Source organism: Etheostoma spectabile, chromosome 4 (assembly GCF_008692095.1).
Source record: "Etheostoma spectabile isolate EspeVRDwgs_2016 chromosome 4, UIUC_Espe_1.0, whole genome shotgun sequence".
Lineage (NCBI taxonomy): Eukaryota > Metazoa > Chordata > Actinopteri > Perciformes > Percidae > Etheostoma > Etheostoma spectabile.
Window position 1 is genome coordinate 11,712,373 of NC_045736.1, and position 4,906 is coordinate 11,717,278.

Below are 4,906 nucleotides of genomic sequence, written 5' to 3' on the forward strand. Positions count from 1 at the left end.
ACGTTAGACTATTACTCCGAGGGGTGCCCATTACGTTGAATGGTTACGCCGAGGGGTCCTCACCAAGCGTCCACATGTTACGACTTGGGAGTGAGAACGTGTTTACTGAAGACTTGGAATAAGTTAACATAAATTGAAATTCACAGTTGGATTAATTCAAAGACGGAATTTAAGATGTTATTGTATTTAATTGCCTGTAGGTTGACTTGACTTTGTCTTTTTTTTTTTTTACTGTGCAGTTCACACTCACCTCTTTGATATTCCTGGCATACAAGTGAACACATGTAATGTCCTGAATATCAACTCTCAGGGCTCAAAGGACAGGCACTCAGACAGCTATTCTCTGCATGTCCCCGAGCCATCAGCGAGGCCATGAACAAGTGGGTCTTAAAGAGGAGGAGCTGATTGACCAACTATTTATACCAAAAAGGATTGACTGCAACCGCGGGCTGGCCACATCCGCCCAGATTTACTTGTTCTGTATTCATAATGATGCATCTTCTTTTGCTCCCAGCATGCAGTTGGCATTCTTATCACTCAAAAGCCTTGGTTGAATTGAAATGATAATCCCCCTACTGTCGATTCCTCTAAAGCCAATTGACTGAAAAGCTGCACAATGACCAGGAGGATGCCGGGGAGTACGGCATGATTGCGCAGGGCTGCTGGGTGGGTTATTGATGAAAAGAATCAGAGATAAAGAAAGCAATCGGCAAGGCAAATACTTTGGAAGACTTTTTCAATACCACCTGCTTCTACTTTTCCTCCTCCCTTTTGTCTCTCCCTCCACCTTTAGTCGGCTTCCTCCTCCCTCTCATAGCGTTCTCTCTGCTGCCGTGCTACCAACGCTAGCCTGTAATTTAATCCATTTAGTCATGGCTCTAGATCAATATCCATTTTCCTTGGCCTTAGGGAGAGCCTCTTGAATCTGCTTGTTTCAAACAGTGGTTGTGTTGGCCAGCAGGGGCTCCCACGGGCCTGCGGGCTTGTACAGACGTAGTACACCACAGTATCTGAGAAAACAAAGCAAAGCTCACACATCTAATGTCTCACTAACCTGCTGGAACAAAAACACAGCTGTAGATCACAGATTAATTATTCTCTTCCTCTGAGATGTTGAAATGCAACGCCCGGTCAGTAAGCAAATGAATGACATCAAAATAGATTAAATTAAGGCTAATTTGATTAGTGGGCCTTTTAAGTGACCAGGAAGAAAGATGGAATTAGTATTCCCTCCAGGATTGGATTCACTGTTGGCACACTGTAACATACTGGGATGGCAGATAAAGCTACACTGCAATAAAAATAATGCTCAATTACCACAAACAGCCTGCTAACGTGCCATCTGACGAGATAACAACATGTCATCGGCTAAAAATCTAAATGTGACTGTAAGAATTAGTCACTCGCTGCCATTGGGTGAGCATTTTCAGTGAACCTAACATTGTCGGCTGCCCCACATCAGTATGAAGTGTCTCTAACAGCCAGCTGTACGCCGCGTGGACACTGACAGTGATTCTCCTTCACCTGCTCCGCTGCGTTGTTCATCGCCATGTTTTATAAATAACCGTGTTAAATATTCATCAGTCGGCATTTGCATCCAAAGTATTTTGTACTTTACAGCTGAGTTTCATAAAGTTAAAAGGACAGCCAAACAATTTACGCAACCATTTACTGACCCGATTGTTGTAAAGAAGACATTAAAAACGGGTTAAACCTGCTGGATGTCAGAATGTTTACCCACCCACCCTAACTGACTTTCATTCACACATGTCAGTATTATATGCAGCCCCAAAAGAAACATTTATTCATCAGTCAATATTTTGGATTTATTAATCTAAAATGGTGTTTTCTGGTTAGTGTTATGGCTGTTTTAGACTAAGATTAGCTGCCTGAGGCTTTAGGTGTTATTGAGCGGTCTACTCCTTTATCAAAGAGTTAAAGGTGATGTGCAGCAAAGATCCACACACAGAGTTATTTCTCAACGTTGAATTAAGTCCGCAGTTGTTTGGGGCTTTTGATTATACCACATAATCTTCATTAGTGGATTTCTGTAGCCACGAATGAACTATGATGCTCAACTTTTAAGTAATGCTCAGATCTACCATTTGGCCGGACATGCATAACATTATAAAAAGTGTACTTGATATTAACCCTTGTGTTGTCTTCCTGTCAAAATTGAAAATCAACACTTTTGTTGATGCTTTTTATCAATGTTTTTGACTATTTCTTACATTTTTGTCCCATTTTTTATGTATTTTTTCAATGTTTGTCACTTTTTTTGACGTTTTCACCACCATGTCACACTAACTTTTTAACTTTAGTTTTACGGTTATTTTTGGAATTTATGGTCAATAACCTAATTGTTAGGAAACTATACCTAATGTTTGAGTTAGAAAAGCAGAAATTAGTAATTATTTAGACAAAAATTAAAGGAAAGTATGTTAATGGTTAACCACAGACTGGAATAAGTCACTCAATACTATTTCAAAACCACTTCAATTTTTTTTTCAAATGCTATAAAATTGAATAAGACACCCCAAAATTAATAAAAATAGAGATTTGTACTTGCCAACGAGCGTTGTGTGGAACCAATCATGTTATTTGGGGTAATTAAAAAGAACATTGATATAGGAAAACGGGTCGATTTGACCAGAGAACAACTTGACGTACTATATAGGCCAACCACCTGCAAACATGGCTTTGCTAAGACATCATTTATTATATCGTTTAAATAATTTTGGCGGCAAGTATGAAAAATATAACAAGAAAATGGTTACAGCCTGCACCGCAAATATTACAATTTAAATTACTTATTTTTGAAATAATGAGGGATATCTGTGTAATAGAGAAATTGACATTTATATTTGGTCAATTTTGGTAAATAAACAACAAATAATGAATTTAATAACTCTCCTACCATTGTAATCTAAAGGGAATAAATGAATATGATGTTTTATGTGCTGAAAACAAGTTGTCCTTATTCCATTCTGTTCCCAACATCTCCTTACCTTTTGTTTTGTCTGCTTGGCTTGCTTCTGTTTCTTTTCATAATTTGTGGTTGTGTATTTACAAAAACCTATGAAAAAGTAGGTCTATAATGTAAAAAGAGAATGGTTTTTGAAATACTATTATAAAAAAAGCACTCAGATCTCTAATTTCTTCACGATTCATTTTGATGAATATTGTGTGATAGCTCCAGAACAGCTACTAAATTGAGCTTTAAATTACGAGTTGTTTTTTCCCACTGAATATTGGCTTTACAGAATTAAACATGAAAATGTCACCCTGGCCCGGGTACTGATTGAAGGCCATTATAATTCATTTTGACTCCTTCTTGTTTTTTTCGGTTTCAAAAAAAGAAGCTGAATTTGATCACACACTTAGATACAGACAGTAAAAGGTCATTTTTAGACGCTGAAGTGGATGAAAACTCAAGTACACATACACTGTTGTCCCAAATTAGTCGACTTTACTAGAAATTTGCTTGAAGTTTTTACACAAAGTAAAACTTAACAGGTCAAGCTGCATTAACACTTACTTTAGGAGTCATTATTCAAAAGCTTTAGTAAACATAAATTATTTTTATTTTTTATTTTATGTTTTTGTTTTTTCATGTTTTTTAAGATAAGCATGTTAAGTTAAAGCTTTAGTGCGTAACTGTTTTATATTAATGAATGTCCAGGGAAGATCCAGGGTACAAGCGGCCAAAATGGGTTTCCTCAGGAGGGGGGCTGGCGTCTCCCTTAGAGATAAGGTGAGAAGCACAGTCATCCGAGAGGAGCTCGGAGTAGAGCCGCTGCTCCTTCCTGTTGAAAGGAGCCAGTTGAGGTGGTTCGGGCATCTGGTAAGGATGCCTCCTGGGCGCCTCCCTAGGGAGGTGTTCCAGGCACGTCCAGCTGGGAGGAGGCCTCGGGGAAGACCCAGGACTAGGTGGAGAGATTATATCTCCAACCTGGCCAGGGAATGCCTCGGGATCGGAGTGGGAGCCCGACTGGAAACGCCCAGTCGGGGCTGGTTGATGTGGCTCGGGAAAGGGAATTTTGGGGTTCCCATCTGGAGCTGCTCCCCCCCGCGACCCGATGCAGGATTAGCGGACGAAGATGGATTGGTGGATGGGATGGATGAATGTTCGTTATGAGTTGATACAAATGAGTTGATACAAAGCTAATTGAAATACCAGCTCCACACAACTCTCTCTGTATTTCTCAGCATGGCTATGTTCAGAAACTGGTGTCATCCGATGACTTTCTCACGCAGAAAATCAAGTGAAGATACCTTTTCTGAAGAGTCCGCCATATTTTTTTTTAATCTTTCGAGTCCTGCTTGGCCACCAAAACTACATAGAGGAGAGGTGGGAGTGGTGCGCGATCACAGAAGGCTTGTGTCATGTGGATGCGTAAGTTTAGTTGTCATCATTTAGAGTTGTCATAACTTAGAATTCATCATGGTGTTGACAGAAACTACGCACTATAGCTTCAAACATGCAAAAAGATGGAACAAATACAAATAATCAGGTAACCTATCAAACTAGAAGATGAATCTGACTATACAAAAATGTTCCTATAGCATGACATTCTACTTTCAAGAACAACATATTCAATACATTTGCTCCACAGCAGGATAACATCAACCCTTCACACTAGTATTGGATTCACTCAGAAAACAGAAGTACCAGTTGATAATATGTATGGCGCCACTGCCCAGACCCCATCAGTCCCCACCCGGGTCTCGGTCATAGTACAACAATGAATGTAGCTAAACATAAACACTAAATCAACCATATGAAACTTAAACCCAGATGACCTGAACGCACACCCAAAACATTAACAGAACATTATTAAAACACACTAGGACAGAATTTATTTTTCCCATGAGCCTTTTTGCTTCAGTGCAGAACAGATCAAAT